A 17,681-nucleotide genomic window follows, 5' to 3' on the forward strand; every position below is an offset into this window, starting at 1 on the left:
CATCACATTTTAGTTTCGACATCTTTGACCGGTCGATTATCTGTGCACGCTAATTTCTACTTTGGAAGTTTATGAGGACAATGATGGATTTGTGATAAAATCCAGGATATTTTGTTCTTACTTAGCAGAGAGAGCAAGAGGAAAGAGCCAGAGTCGAAATGACGACGAAGGAATTATACTGCAAGGTAAGGTGCCGATACGCCCCCTGCCCGCTCCCGTACGGGTCGGTAGGCTTTACCTTTGTGGAATGGGCCAAATTAACTTAGCGCGATTGTCATGATTGTCTCGGTGTATGTTGATGTAGATTCCTGTGACTGAGTCTGTGGTGTAAAAGAGAATATTGTTTGTAAATCTACAGCATTGTAGAAATAGAGTTGTTATTGGTTATGAAATAGAATTGTAATTGATTATGAATATGCGATTGAAGTGGAAACTGATGGTTTGATTTAAAATGGTTGACGAAATGCAGAGCTGTAGTGATTAGCCTGACTAGTGGGTAATATTTGTTGGCATCTGTTTAGATTTTACATACATATTGATAGTTAGTAGCATAGTGATGATATCAATAATGTTTTTAAGATGATGAAGCGGATCCTAATCAAATGATTGGTTGAGAGCATGTACACGTAACACCAATTCTACTAATGACCAATCGTTAGTAAAATCATGTTATAATACTTATAAAACATCATTTCATCAAACAAATAAAACATCATCTTGTAAAACAAATTATTCACATCATTTTATTCGGGCATTTGTAAAATTACTTAAACAGTCCAGTTAGACTGTTCCAAACTACAAGCTTGTGAATTGTGTGGATTTATCATTCTTCCTAATGCCCTTACTGCTGTGTGTATAATAACTGACAACATTTTGTTGAGAATTGAAATTTTAAACTTGGCATTAATAATAATGCATGTTGAGAGTTAACATGCTCATTTGCAAATGCAAAATATTCACATTTGTTCATGTGATTTATTTATATGTACACTGTATAATATATTTACAATTACCTTTATGTGTGAATTGTCTGAGGTTGAACTTCAAAGAATCCACCAATACATTGCAAGAAATAGATAGCTCCTAGTTGTGACTCAATTTTTGACAATGCAGTATATTTTAAAGTCTTCAATGTAATTATTAAAATCATGTCAGTTCATTGACAACAATTGTAGGTTGTAACAAAGTTGAAAATGAGCCAAGGCTCTGATGCCAAGTATAGCAACTAAGAAATTACAATGTACATTTACCTCTCGTATGAAAATTTTTGTATTTAATTAAAGCCAATCAAAAGTATTAATATTGACATATAATAGCATCAAATGTGCCTTATAATTCTTATAGGTTTAACGTCAAAATTCATGCCAGAGACCAAACAATTTGATGAGCAATACCCTTGCACTGTAAGTTTAACAAAACTATCGTCTGATGCATTCCAGTATCTTCAATACAGCAATGGATATTGAGAAATTTGATAAATATCAAAATTAAAGTAAAGCCTGGCTAATAGTAAAATTCTTTAGACCAAAGAAAAAAAAACTGTTACCAAGGACTTTGATTTATTGTACCAGGACTGATTACAAATGTTAGCTAAAAATGTAAATCTTTATTTTTATATTCCTAACCTAATGCTGTTTGATTCAATCTAGTATCGGTGCCCCAACTATCCCTAATTTAATAGTACAAATGATGTGTTGCAATGACCTTTCAAACTGTGAGAAGGGGGCACATCAATGTTGTTTCAGCATTTCAGGCATAGTTGATAATGCAGGTAGTTTTATGAAGGTCATGGACTCATGGTGATCGTAGAGTATTGATAACAATCATCCTTAATCTAGCATCCTCGGCAGGCATCATGCCAAGCAGTTCAGTAGGAGGTTCTTGTCCAAAGCACATGCTGTCATCATGCTCTTCTGTCCACAGTTCATGTACTTTTTTCATAGTCATCCTTGTTATTTAGGTTCAGTATGACATAATTTTGAATGAGATTAGACTCGGGAGGTTGATAGCAAATCAATGAACATAGTATACATGTACATGAATATTATATATCCATATCCAAAGATCTTGCTGACTTACTGTGAGTGCTCTACATCCAAAACAATCTATTTTTTTGTAATTAATTAAATCCAATAATCACAAGTAATCATGACTGAAATTATTTTGCCGTTGCCACTAAATGTAAAAATGCTTTCTATAGAAGAGGTTTCTGGTTAGTAACAGGTGTTCTAAAATGCCCCTCCAATTTCTGAAAGTACATGTATATTGTATTGTATTTTATTGTATTTAACATCATCAATTATTTCTTCATAAAGATATGATATGTAGGTTGTAAAAGATTTCCACAAACAGAAAACTCTATTTATGGTCAGACAAATGAGATACTGCTAAGGGAGACCTACTTGCACTGTGTATAGAAGACCTTATCAAAGTATCCGTTGATGTACATGTAGATGGAAAGAGAGCAAGAGAGATAAAGATAGGCAAGGAAAGAGATAGATAGCTCTACATGTAAATACTAGTAAGTAGAATAGATGAAGAGAGCTAAGAGAGAGGTAGGGAGGAGGAGAGAGATGGAGGATGAAGAAGCAGAACATTAGAAAGAGGGAAAAAAGACAATCAATCATACACAACACTACACTCATTCTATTCCAGCACCATATTTACATGCAAGTACCGTAGATCCAATATGAATTACTCCAAAATCTGAATCATTTCATTTTTTACATTATTTAATGTATTACATTTATAAGTACTGATAGATCCTTTTTCACGCTCAAAAGTAGATATAAACAGCAGTGCATGATATGGATGGTAAAATTCTATTTTACTCTTAGGTTTCAGGAAAGCCCATGTCAGTAGCAATGAGTAGTCTATTGCGGTGCCTTTTCATGTCACTCTTAATTAAGCTCATGTGAGAGCCAGCGAGCTCCCACGACAACTGATCAATAGCGGTGAGAAAGACGAGTCTGACATAACATCAAGGGCAAACTTGGCCAGTGCCAGAGGTTGATCTATTTTCGTCTCCGCTAGATGCCGACAACAATTGCTTGTCAAGTGCATAGACATAGTAGCTCAGTTACTTGGCAAGCCCTAAAGCCGAAGCTCCATTTAGGGGAAGCCTTCACTCACTCATGAGGCAGGATTCAATTTTTCCTCATCAAAATCAGTCCCAAAATAGTTTGCTTTGGCAGGTTTAATACTTTCTCCACCACCAGAAAGTGTTGGTTAAGCTTAGTTTGAATTTGATTTCCCCCTTCAGAGTGTTGGTAGATGATAGTGATAATTGGTTATAATTGTATGTTGACATACACAATGTGAACATTAAAGGTATTACAAAGTTTTGGTTTGGGGGTCATGAATTTGGTTCAAATTAACATATTGGAAGCATATGCGTTCCTACAATATTCATTGATCGTTGTCCCGGTTGAAATCGAGTCTAAACTTATGAAATTATAAGTAATAAACTCTTTATGTTGTATAGCTCCCTCTCAAGGTCAAGATATCAATTTAGCTATGAAACAATGTTTCTTGACTAAAATCGACCGATTAGCTATTCCTGTTTGGAAATCACATATCACAACTACATATTCTGAGATTTTCATGGCCGCAGCTACCATTGTACGGCCGTAGGCGCTATTTGAAATTTCTCAAAATTTACCGGGAGCACCGGTAAATTTTTATATTCAATTCTTCTCGAAAACAGAAATGTTTTAGGGGTTAATTTTTTTAGTGCTTATAATTCATCTACAGGGGCATCCAAATATATCAAAATTGTAAAGATTCACTATCCACCCAATTTTCAAAATTTCCCAAAACTTTGTATTACCTTTAAGTACAGAATGAGGTTATGACCTTAAACAAGGATTTGACTTCCTATATTGGGCAAGCACTTTAAGCAGATACATGTACAAACGTGTTTTGTTTCTGCTTTATTTGTAATCTGGGCAAGCTACTGACTTGTGTATTGACTCATTATTGAATACTACTTTGGATTAAATGTCATTTATTTTATAAAAGAGAAAGCTTCATGTTCAACTTGAATCTTCTGCAATTATATATTTGATACTTCCTAGTATAAATAAAAAATGGATTGAAATATTGATATTAATTTGTGTGTTTATAACCATTACCATACTTTCTCTTTATTATGTAAATTTAAAAAATGTAAAATAGATGAAATATAACAATTGGTCACCTCACCTGCTATATTATATTCTTAACCCCTTTGAATACATTTTGGCTGATCTACAGGTACCTGTACATTCCAACTTTATTAATATTCCTACAATATATCTCTATTCTAAAGAGTATGGTCAGCATTATAACAATAGTTCCACAAATCAACCTGTGATCTGACTGATCTCCACTCTCCAATGACATGTAGGACAGTTGCAGGATCTTTGCATCATACATGTAGACGTAGTGCCTTCTTGTATTCTTAAATTTTTTGATGATAAGTACGATGGCTAATTGGCTGTATGAGGTATAGTTTGTACCGGTATGCTAGGATATTTTGGCTAGAGGCACTATTAAAGGTAGTCAAGTTCATTGGATTTTAATGTGTCTGGTAAACTCGTCAGTCTCTGCAGGATGCCTTTCACATCTGGTGGGAGGAACCTACATGTAATACTAAGAAAGTCTTAAAGAAGTACAAATATGATGGTCAGAGAACTCAGAATTTGACATAGTGTATAGAAATTCTGTGGAAGAAAAAATATATGTGGAGCATGATATGATAGAAACACAAGACAAAATTACACTTTGGGATAAGCTTGATAAGGCGAATTGGCTCAGTCGGTAAAGCATATGTCTACCTGTCAAACCAATGATCGTTGGTTCGAATCCAATCCAGGCGGATTACTGAAGTCTGCGTTGTGTGTTAACGTGCGACTCCTCTGTCTCATAGATACAGGCTATGTTACAGTGGAAACTGGAAAACACTCTGTCCCTTGGATCGGACGTTAAATGGAGGCCCCATGCAGAGGAGAGTCACCACCTTTGCACGTTAAGAACCCATTGCATGTATGTAATATATATATAAGAGTAGGGGGAAACCCTGGGTGTAGTGGTCAATCTGCACACCTCCAATCTGCTATATAGGGAAGAGAGACCCGAGGATTACAGTGATTCAGTTTGCTTTTCGCCACCCAGGCACAGGTGACGCCAAATACATAATAATGATAATAATAATAAGAAGAATAAACTTTGAACAAGCAAAGTTATTTTGAAACCATTTATGTTGAAATGCCTCAGGCACTACATGTACATGTACCTCTAATCAGATGCCTAGATGCTAAAATATTGTAGCTCTTTCCTGGATTCCCTTATTATTAATTTAAGCGTTTCCTGCTGATCTCTAAGGCTATGGATGCATAGAGATGAGCACATAACTATCATAAACTATGGACCAATATTGCCATAGTGATTTGAGATTAAGTTTGAGTTTTTGAAAATATCTTGGTTTCAAAAGAGATTTTGTTTCCTTGGTGCTTGAAATGAGAATACCTTAATTTTAAATTCATTTTGGACCTGTTTTGCCATTTTTGTTTTCAGTCATTAAGTTAGGTAATGAAACAAATTACTTGTTATGCAATGCAATATGCCTGCACAATTTGTGTGTCTAGCAGTTTCCAGTCATAGAACTCCTTAATGTAATATCTTGATGACAAATAATCTAGTCTAGAAAAATCTCATATTTAGAATCGGACTGATGCACTATACATGTAGTTCACTGTGGATTATACCGGTATTGGAATTATCTGGGTTAATCTCCTCTCATACTGTACCATCATGTACCCCCTGATCAGAGCAGCCTACAAGAGTAGCTACTGCACTTAGTATTCTTCTGACATATGTCTCACATTTTCTATCAGGGCTCAACACTAACAGGTGCCCAAAATGTCTGGTCTAGCCTACATGTAGGTGGATCGAACCCCTACATTTCTATTTTTTGCACATAACAGGGATCATGCACATACATGTACATGTAGACTCTAAAATCTTTAGTCAAGACCCCTTCCAAAAAGGTCAGTCTGAATACCTGTTCTATAATTATAATAATACCGGAACACCAAGAGTGTCAAGTGTGACAGACATTTACCGGTATAAGCAATATATATAAGCACAATAATACAAGGACCTACCTAATATTAAATTCTTAAAATGTGTTTGTTGTGAATTTTAATATTTTGATTGGCACTGCAATAAGTAGAGATAATTGTTTATCACTAAACTGCTTTTTTTTAAAAGTTCACAAGGTGACCATGAAGGCTGTAACCTTTGAGAGAAGAACTTTTCCAGTCTGGAGCACTTCCATTGCATGTAGAGTGCATTTGGAGTTGAAACGTGAGACTTCATTAATAGGGAAATCTACATGTTCTACAGTAATTGATACTACCAGTACATTTACTGTAGTATATTACTTAAAATGTCTTGTTAAATGAAAAAAATAATACAATTTATGCAAATTTTATTGACAATTTGGAGTCATATTGTGGGAGAATATACATGCATGTAAAATCAAAGTGCATAAAGCTCATTTATATTACGAAAGTCCTGAAAACATAAAATATACTGAACAGTGTGTATGTAGAATGTCAGGTCTTTTTTTCTTAGCATTCCCATTTATTTCAAAGTCATTTATTTCAAAGTAATTTATTTCAAAGTAATGAGACCAACAACCAACAACAAAAAAGTTTACAAAAAAATATTTAAAAAAAATCTTCTCTTGTCCCAAACTAAAACTCTCTGAAGATTAATAGATTGTCTTACCTGTGGTATAATAGTCATGATTTCAGTGATTCTTAGTAAGGTCTCGCAATTTTGACTGATCATAATTCACTTGTAAGAAATCTTCATTGTTTTTGTTGTTGTTTACAGGAACTTTTTGTATTTGCTTGCCATGAGTTTTGTTTTAAGTTTTCCAGGGCTCTTTTTGAGCTTTTCACAGCTAAACTGCATTGCTCCCACATATTTGAATGGATGATACATTTAACAGGTGTGTTAGCTTATGAATTAATTTTAATTTTTTGAAAATAATCTGATATCAAATTTCAATCAACATCAAGGAACCAAAACTATACATATTCTTGCTATTCAGAATTTCTGACATACCATAACAAAACTGTGAGAATTAATTGCAGCAGAACATGTCTCTTTTATGATTAAGTGTTAAAGGTTTCAGTTTTCCAGTTCTAACACCGTGATTAACAAGGTTAAAGAGGCGGGTTCATTTTCATCAAATCTGTTCCTGTTTTGAATCAGAACATAGACGTAACAATACCCTGGAATATTGATTTTTCGTTGACGTAATAACATGTACTCTTCAAGCTGGCGATTGGTGACCCAGTTTGCATTATGATGTCAGGGCTGATTTATTAAAATTTAGTTTAGAAATGAATGTTTCAGACAGGTAAAACTAATATGATATGATATGAGATGTAAACGTAAGCTTTCAGGAAATGATTCAGACCAATGTTTGTGATTTTGAAGTGTCATGGTTACTTACAGTTACATATGTAATGTTTATGTGGAACAGGGATTTACTACTTATCTTAAAAATGCACTAACCTAAAAAAACGGATAGTAACATGCAATTTTATAATGCCATTCTTGTATACAAGGCTTGGTGATAAGGGGGCCTGGTGTACACGAGACCCCTATTTTATCTCCAGTCCAGACCTCAAGTTTTAAAATTAAAAAAGAGGCCCCAAGCACAGAGAAGTGAACATTTTAAACTGAATCCCGTCTGAAATATGTCAGTGAGGATTCCTGATTTAATTTTTACCCTGTAGTTATAATAAATACGCTTCAGGTTTTCAGGTATCATTTGACACAAAAGTGATGGGGTAAAAGAAAGAGGGAAAACCTCATCCATTACCATGTTCATCACCCTTAAAATTGGACTGGTATCACCTTACAACTTGCAAGTCACATTACAAGTGTCAAACTTTGCACAACATATTTTTGTGTATACATATACATGTAGCTGTGGCTTGAAAAACACACAGGGAACGAATAAGATTCAGCAACAGTTAAGTAAATAATTACATGTAGGTATCGTATGGTTATCAGAGTCATCAATACATACATGTACACACAGACACTACATGTACGGTACGTCATCGCATGGGTGTCGTCAGTGGTAGAACTTCGTAGGAGGCTGAGCTAGTTAATTGTTTCAGGCGAGTAGAAGGTGTGTGAGAGATGGGCGTTTCTGATCAGATCTGACTCAATCACTCCACATACAAAGAATGCCTGATTTATAAACAGGTGTTTGGTGTACAGGATGCCCAAACTGTGGTCTTTCTCTGGCTTAAAGGAGACCATGCAGTCACCATTAAAAATACTTCTTGGGGTAATATTAACTCTCCAAATCTGCATTTTGGATTGAAAGAAGTATGAAGGAAATAAAGGATAACATAAAAAACCCAGGCACAGAATCAAAGTCGTACTTTGGGTCCATGCTGTGCACACGTACACATGGTATACAGATGTGTGTTGAGTGGTCTTCACATACAAGTGCTTTTACATACAGTATGTGTACATGTATCTTCAATAAGATACTATAATACTTGCCATTTCTATTCGTAGGAGTAGTATTTGAAGCTAATATTTGATTACACAGTATACAGCTGGATATACTGGCATGGAATCAAAACATTCAACTCAAAATATGTTTTGGTCATTGGTAGCCTTTAAAATTACAGTGGAGTAGCATGATTTCATTGCAATACATGTAGATTATGTCTCTAGCAGCTCTATTGAATCTGAACTGAATTTTACTGCACATGATTAAACACATGTATGTCATTCATTTATGACAATTTCAATACATCCGTATCTTTCCTAAATGAAATTAGGCCTGCAATGTTTTCATGTTCTTTTTTCTGCTGAGTTATCGTTGATCAAGAAATGATGGCTTCAAATGATGTTGCCTCATGTACAGTAGTTTAATAACAAATACATATCTGCCAATCGGAAAGACATGTAAGCCATTGCAGCATTTTAATTGATATTTCGCATTAAATGAAACTTGAGAGGCAAACAATTTTGTTAGCACTTGATGTGTACGGTACACATATTTTAAGGCCTCTAGAAATAGCAAATTATTCATTTACATCCTTTCTGAACTCTAAACATACAGTAGTCTTTTGTATGCCCTACCCTTTTCCATAAATTACCAGAAGATTTCTGATTTTTCCTCTTTTCTTCTCTCTCATTTTCTCATGTTTTCTCTCTCTTAATTCCTCCATGTTTATTTGTGAATACAGGTACAGTACATAATAATGTACTCAAGTACTTGATTCAGAAAATGCAATTATTGGTTGTCACTTCAAGGAGCGTTTGGTCGCAAAGCCCTCAAGCTTCAGAAAATGATAAAATAAAATACTCTTTAGTTCAGTAAAATGAAATGGTTATATTTGATCAAGCTTGTGAACTGTATTGTATGAGTCCAAAGTCTAAACAAGAAAAATTACCTTGGATTGTGGTTATTTGCTTCTTTTGTTAGAGCATGGAAGGTGCAGGCGAGTTTCCTCTGGATCTGCCAAATTTTGTTAACCTGTTGTAAACATATTGCTGAGGATTGCAATTATTATTTTGTATCGCTTTTAGACTGGACGCTGCTTTGGAAACATACACTGTAGAGGCCTATATACATATTGATTTTCAGTGTACATTTATAGTTCATTGGTGTGCCACAATTGGTCTACCATAATTTTGATGGAAAATTTTCAGTTACTAACTTGAAATTCAAATACAGAATTGATTCCTGTAAGATATAAATTTTCCAAATTTTCAGAATGCCTTTCATATTTAAAAAAACGCTGAAATTATCATTTGCCACTGCCAGGTATTTTGTTAATTGATTCAGAATATATTTCAGTTTACTTGTACATAGGTCTAGGTCTACTTGTAACTTAGGTTGCGTTTATCTAGGAAATTTTTGGCTAGAATCAGGTTTCTCAAACGTCTTTCAGGCAAATTTAGAAGTAGATAAACGCAAAGCCTTTTTCAAACGTCTTTAGATATGGGCATATCAAAAGACGCAAAAAGGTGCGTTTTGTATGTGACATACAGCCAGAATCACGTTTCTGAGAGGTCGATAAACGCAAAGCTGTTTTGAACGTCACATACAAATAGGACCACACAGGTGTTGTGTACAAGCATGTGTGTGAATTTGACCTCCGAGAAACTGTCTGCTTCCCGGGTCAAAACAGCTGGGCAGACACAAGGCCTTTATTTTGAATCGTGAAGAGTAGATAAACGCGACATCCCGCAAATCACGATCGTATAGCGGGGTATGATAGTGGGGTTCGATAGTGGGGTACGATATGTACATATCTAGTGGCAAGCCTAGATAAACGCGCTCTTTGTATGATGAGTCGAGTGGTTGAGTGACCCCAAGTGCTTTTCACATTTACACTGCACGCCTCATCTGTATATATTATACAGGTTATATGGGATAATTGTTCATTGTTGGCAAGGGTTTCATTTCTCCATTTTCATCTTACCGGTATACCAATTGTAATGAACCAAATAATCTAAAGTGGAAGAGGAAGAACTTATACTATAATGATATAACTTAAACATGTTACAATTCAGATAGTATTCAGCCCTGCTAAATGTAGATCACTCATCCTATGACTATTTAAAAAAAGACTAGTGGTATGAAAGAAGATTATATGTCAGGTTTCATATCAGCCTGGCTCATCATGGTAGTGTACATAGTGTCATTTCTTACCTATGTACAGGACGTGCACGTACATGAATATGTAGGACCAGGCCAGTAGTACAGGTAGGGCGGAGAAATGTTTTGGACTTCGAATGACTCAGAGCTCACGACCTCATTCCTTGGTATCAAAGACCAAAATAGATGAGACACACACATACCAATACCTGTTGTCTTTAAAGGGAGTCTTCATCAATTAGACAACAATGATACATGCCAGCAACAAAAATAGAATAAATTTTGATATGCAATGTCAGGCTCTGACAAGCCACTTTGATGGATGGCTGCCTACACAAAAAGACAAAGACAAATGACATACATGTATGAGTAATGTATTATCTGTGGTACATGTAGTTCATTATTTATGACTGAACCATTTTTAGTGAACCGCTGGTTTGTAGTTAAGTTTTTATCTTACTTTTTTTGTAATATCAGGATCACGCATGCTGTGATCTTAATCTCCTGGGTGCAATCCAAAAGATTTTTATTTACAACAAGCTTCTCCCACTCTCCCAGGCAGCCTAACATTAACAAATGAACCAGAACTGTTAAACAGCCAATCTTGACACTGCATTACAATGTCTATTTGATTTAACTGCATGTACATGTAGTTCTACCAGTATATATAGTTTTCTTGTCCATTTGAAAATAATTATGATGAGATACTTTGACCTCACTGATGATGTACATTAAAAGGGGGGAAAGGACACAGGGCTTTTTTTAGCACTAAGTGAAGGGAAAGTGGGTATGCAAAAGGGCAGGTCCCAGCTATTTGGATTGTGACGTACGGGACATTTAGAGACTTTAAACAAGAAATAACAACAGATGAAATTATTTATATGGCTATCTTTTGGTATGAGTCTGTGGCTATTATGGGCTAGTTCATTTGTGGAAAGTTTTAGTTCTGACCAATTTTTTAATTAATTTTAAATGTAATTAATGTGCTGCGTGACGTACGGGACACTGTGTTGTGACAACAAAGGTCGTACATAAAATGCTGCTCTTCAGTGGCCTTTCAATTTATGGATGTATTAAAGATAAGATTACATGATATGAAGGAACTGCATAATTACTGGTAGCCAAAGTGTCATAATTAATAAGGTCGTTCAGTAATTGTTAGACATATACACGTCATGTACAAAACAGGGCAGTATTTTTCATACCATAATGTATTCATAATGTGCAGTAGACAAGGTGGAGTATATGCATGCAACTAAAACAAGTCCAAGATGTATTACTTTTTTTAGGAGGGGGTCTGGACAAAAAGTTTGCGTGTTTATGTTTCCCTGGCACCTGCTTAATAGTGTTGAGCTTGCATTACAGACCAAATGCAAGATTTTAGTATCTAATATTTAGGTATATATGGTTTTGGTATTATGCTAATAAGCCCTACTGGAGATCAATGGACTTCAGTATCTTAAGTGGTATTATCTTTGATATGATTTACGCAGTATCTACAAGAAGAGCATACAACTGCATAGTTTACACATGTCAAGTGGCATGACTCTTGTATATAGTTTTGTGAACTTTGTACCTTAATAGTTTGCCGTCTAGTATCCTTGATTTAGCCATTGTTCACATGACGCTTTGTATGCACAAATTGTTGCTCATACCTTTCTTTTCTTTCTCATGAGAGAGGCACAGACATGGAATCTCTTTGAACTGTCTGATACTCTATTGATATGCATTCATGGTAGCTTTTATAGTATGATAATTTGGGTGTCATTCTAATTGTTGTTTAGTGGGGTGTGGGAGGAATGTATTGTCATGTACATGTACATGTATATTTCAATTGTGATTCAACATTCAACAAATGTACATGTGTATTCTGTAGAGAAATCCCAAAACCTACAGTATGTATACATGTATTTAGCTACATGTAAACTAAAGCTGGAAATGTATTTTACAGGATAAACTTGTCATTTGTTCACAGATTGTGTGTGTGCAAAATAAACATGAATGTTTGAGGAAAGGTTGAGGAAACTAATCTGTGAAATTGATTAAAATCATATCACATGTGGTTATCAGTAGTCATGCAGACATGTGATTACTTGTTATGTTAATTTAGACCTATTGCAGGGTTACACACTGACCTTTCTCAGGAATTCCAGATTTATAGTTTAGGGTATTTAAATATACTATGTCCCTTTTGCAGCCGACATCAAATTCTGTAGAACTTTGCAGGAATTATGAATATGTCATGGATGTCATATCTGTGAAATTTAAATGTTAGCAGTGTCCTAGTATTCAAATTATGCAAGGAAACCTGTTTACTGTAGAGACTTCACTGTCAGACGCTATTGAGTGACTGACTGACTTCATTTTTTCTTTGGTAATGACATACATGTATATAAAATGAGCTGTAAAGGGCATTTGTCTACATCAATAACCCACTTCTTGTAATGGCCCAAATTAAAAAGGTCTGAAAATCAAACTATTACTAAAATCATTGCAATAACTAGTTGATTCGACAACTAATGCTGTTTATTTTCCCACTAAAAGACATTTTCAAGCCCTTTTGTTTTTAAGGGTAGTTCTAAATAATTATTATCGTTCAAATGCTGTTGGAATGTAACCTTTTCATTTGTTGGCCTTCAAATGGGACATATACATGTACCGGTACATGTAGTACTTTTAACTCTTTATGCAATGACATTTTGGAGGTCTAGACTCCATATGCCTGTTTGTGTTGAGCCATTGTTGGCCCCCAGCATATTGTTTTTAATATAGATTTACACAAAACGTGTGATGTTAGAAAGGTTCCTAAGTGAAGAGACATGACATGAAGTGCTTTCACACATACTGATTATTTTTATGTAATTTAATTTTTTGTGTTAGGCGTATGCGCAATTTAGGAATGTAACCGTGTACCTGTATTCATTTGTAGGGGCTATAAGCTAGTACTGGTACATGTACATGTAGGCCTACATATAATGTACCTTATCACCAGGCTCCTAAAGCTGCATTGTTTCATCTGTATTTTGTAGTAAGATGCATTTAACAGTCATTCAGTTTAGTTTTTTTTATTTAATTTTTAAATCGCTGGTAAATATGCATTTAATTGCCCAGACTGCGTGCTTACTGGTGCAAGCTATTTAAACTAATTTACCTATGTACATGTGCAATCCAGCGTTTGTTTTATTGGCCCCATGCTACGCTTTTAATTCTCCTACAGTGCCTACACCTTCAGAGCTACCAAGTATCACGCATTAGGCATGACATCACCATTTCGAGTGTCTGAAAATGCTCTTACGCACAACGCACGCGCTAGATTTTGAAAAAACGCTATACCTTATACGTGTGTTATACCCTCGCACGCGCACTTGCGCGCCGAATCATGAAAATGTCACGCATTGCCGATCTTTTAACTTGGCGTCTCTGCACCTTTCCCATTCCTATCAACCTGGGCCCTGATTTTGTTAACAAAAACTGCTAAATTTGTATGAAGAATTTGCTGTTAGCCAATCAGATGCCATGATTTCAGTAGCTTATAACAGTTATTGTAACTTGTTAAAAAGTTTTATGAAACTGGGCCTAGCTAGATGCTCTCTGATCTGGATGATGGTATGTGTTTACATCAGGCTTTTCGTCCTCTGTTAACTAGTTGATTTCAAATGAATTTCTTGATCTGAAAATAGAATAGAGAGAGAGAGAGTAGTTTGAGGAAAAGCAACTGATCATATTCAGCTTTGCAAGTTTCTACTCCTCCTTTTGCTATCCAGAGGTCATTTTCTGGTTGACTGTGCCAGATTTAACGCACGTAATTCCAAGCAGGTGTTTGAAGACAGGCTGTGTGGTACAAGCCATGCTTCACGTTGTCTGCTTAGACGCCTCGAGACAGCAATTAATTAAGAGGATGATTAATGATAATTAATTGGTCAGGAATAGCCACTACCCAATGTCACAGAATCAATGACAGAGCCAGAAGCTAAACTGTGTTAGGAGGGCAAGTGTTGTGCATCAGCATAGGGGGAAACATTTGAGTTCATTCAAGCTTTGTTGCACAACTGTTTCTTAATCATAATAACTTCTATTGATTACTTGGTTATGTAACAATATTACTTTGTATCATTGGTTTGGTATCTTATTAATAAAATGATTTTTGCATTATTCACTGGTTGATGCTGTTATATGCATGGCTCTCTCCCACCCTGTTTGATATAGAGTAGATAGGCCAAGAGCATTAGTTTTAATATGGACATTGCCCGTAATAAGCTGGTTTTTTCAGGATAGGTACAGGAATATGTCTAGAATAACATAATAAAAGTCCTAATAAATACTCCTCAAGCATTTTCTGCAATCCAAGATGGCGTCCAAAATGGCCGCCATTTCCTGAATTTCTTATATCTTTGCAACTAGATAAGCAAAATACAAAATTTAAATGTCTAACGATATGTTTTTAGCAAAAGGAACTCATTAAAATCCTTATTAATACATTTTGAAAAACACTCAAGTAGCAGTAAAACCATACGAGTCCTTCCCGAAATCCAAAATGGCGCCCAAAGTGGCTAATATTTCCAATTTTATCTCATTGTATTAATTTAAAGTCAATACGTTATGAATATAATCAAATGTCTAGTCTAGAATAGCACCATTGAAATACATGTACATATCAGTAAAAAAAAACTTTTCATTAAAAAAATACTTCTTATGCATTAAGTACACACACCCACACACCTGAGGCTACTTCCATCATCCTCAATGATATCAGACTGACAGTGTGCAACTGTGAAAGATACTCAACATTAGATGGTACTGAAAATGGAGACACATACCAAGTTCGCTAAAGCGTTTCATACATGATAGGTGTGAGATAGGTGCGATATGAATGTTTCTTTGCTGCAGCACTTGTTGGATGTAGACTTTCTAGCTGAAAGGATAAACTCAAATGAACTAAAAATATTATTGGATCAATAAAAACTTATCAAATATAAAAAAATAAAACAAACTCAGAGAACTGCGACCAATTGCCCGTTTGTATACAATGTTACGGTAGTCATTGAGAGATTCATAACTGCTGGCCCCTTAAAGGTACTATGTCCCTTTTGCAGCCAACCTCAAGTGCTGTAGAACTTTGCAGGAATTATGAATATGTCATGTATGTCCTATCTGTGAAATTTAAACGTTAGCAGTGTCCTCATATTCAAATTATGCAAGGAAACCCGTTTACTTGCTAAACTTCACTGTCAGACACTATTGAGTGACTGACTGGCTTTTTTTCTTCTTTGGTAATAACATACATGAAAAGAGTTGTAAAGGGTACATGAGCATTTGTCTACTTCAATAACCCACTTCTTGTGATGGCCAAGATTAAACTGATTGAATCTTTGCGCAGCATAAAACGTATGACCATTCGGTACAATTGTCTGAAAATCAAGACTATTACTTTTGGGCTCTATAGCCCAAAAGTCGATTTGACAACTAATAGTCGTTGTTTACCCACTTGAAGACATTTTCAAGCCCCACCTTTTTTAGGGAAGTTCTAAATTAGTATTATCTTTCAAATGCAGTTGGAATTTAACTTTTTCATTTTTTGGGCCTGCAAATGGGACATAGTACCTTTAAAGCTTAAAGGTATAGACCAGTTTTGGAAACGCCCACCCCCCCCCCCCCCCTGACTAATACGTGATGATACAAATTTTGCCGGGAAACCGCCTACTAGTTGATATATTTAATAAATTATCATATCTATCCGGCCTGGATAGATATCGCGTAGTCCCATATACATCTTTCTGTGTACGGTGCTTGTAACTTTACCAAGACTGGGCCAAATTTCTTATCATTTTGATGATTCCAGAATCTTTCAGTACACACCAATACGTATATGCTACTGTAGATGATCAACCTTTTTTGATCGATTCCACAATGTTTCTTTCACAATGCAATCGCATGACCAGAACTGGTCTTTCCCTTTAAAAATGAAGGCTTTCCCAGCTCTTTTTACCTTGTCATGGGTGCTTCCACTGTCTGCGAAGGTATCAAGCACGTCATAGTCCCGTTTCTTGTGGACCATATTGAAAGCTTTACGCTTGTCCTGACGGTAGATTGCAGAGACCATTATCACAGCATGGAGAAACATCGGGTGATTTTTAGTGCCATAGCCATAGGGGACTATGGCATGGTGAATTTCTTGAATGTTGAAGACCGTAAAAGGATTATTGCGGCATAGCATGTGCATATCTGTGGAAGTGGTTGCCCGAGCAACTAGCATGACCAGTAAGTTCGTTTCCGTATCGACGACAATAACTGGCACCTGTTCTGACTTTGCTACTGCTATTCACTCGACATTTCTGGGCTATTCGTTTCTGCTCAGCTACCTTTGTCGAAGTTGCACTTCCACATCCATCGAACACCACCGTCGAATGAGCTCCATAATGCTTAAGGATGTATGAAATATATGACTGAACAACATCAGCATAGGTTGACAGTTGTGGCCAAACAACGGATTTGAGTAGATGACCACCATCTTAAACAAAGAGACCATTTTTTGGCAGGTTTGATTACTTGGTGAACGACTTCAGCAGGAGACCCAGAGAACTCTTTACTGGCTTCCGCATCATCCCACCTTTGAAAGGAAAAGTGGCCAGGGAGCAAGTTTATAAGCAAAGAACGACGCCATCTCAGTGCTGTTATTCAGGACACATGTGATTCTGTTGAACAGTAGCGATTGGTTGACCTCTGTGCTTTAATGTCCCCTGATTTTCACCGTCTTACTCTTGGCACCAATGGTCTCCACCTTGTCATTACAATGTAGTTTGATATTTGTGAACTTAATTCCTACCATTCATTTCGGATGCTGCTACTAGGCTGATTTCTACAGGTTTATCACAATTGACTCAGCGACCATGCCAGTTGACAAGGAGACTTGGCAATCAGGTTCATATCCAGCAAAATTGAAGAGTGATGTGTCTGCAGCGTTCCAACAAAGATGCATCTATCTTGATTG

This window comes from Strongylocentrotus purpuratus, unplaced genomic scaffold (genome assembly GCF_000002235.5).
Source record: "Strongylocentrotus purpuratus isolate Spur 01 unplaced genomic scaffold, Spur_5.0 spur5_scaffold_6, whole genome shotgun sequence".
NCBI classification, from domain to species: Eukaryota; Metazoa; Echinodermata; class Echinoidea; order Camarodonta; family Strongylocentrotidae; genus Strongylocentrotus; species Strongylocentrotus purpuratus.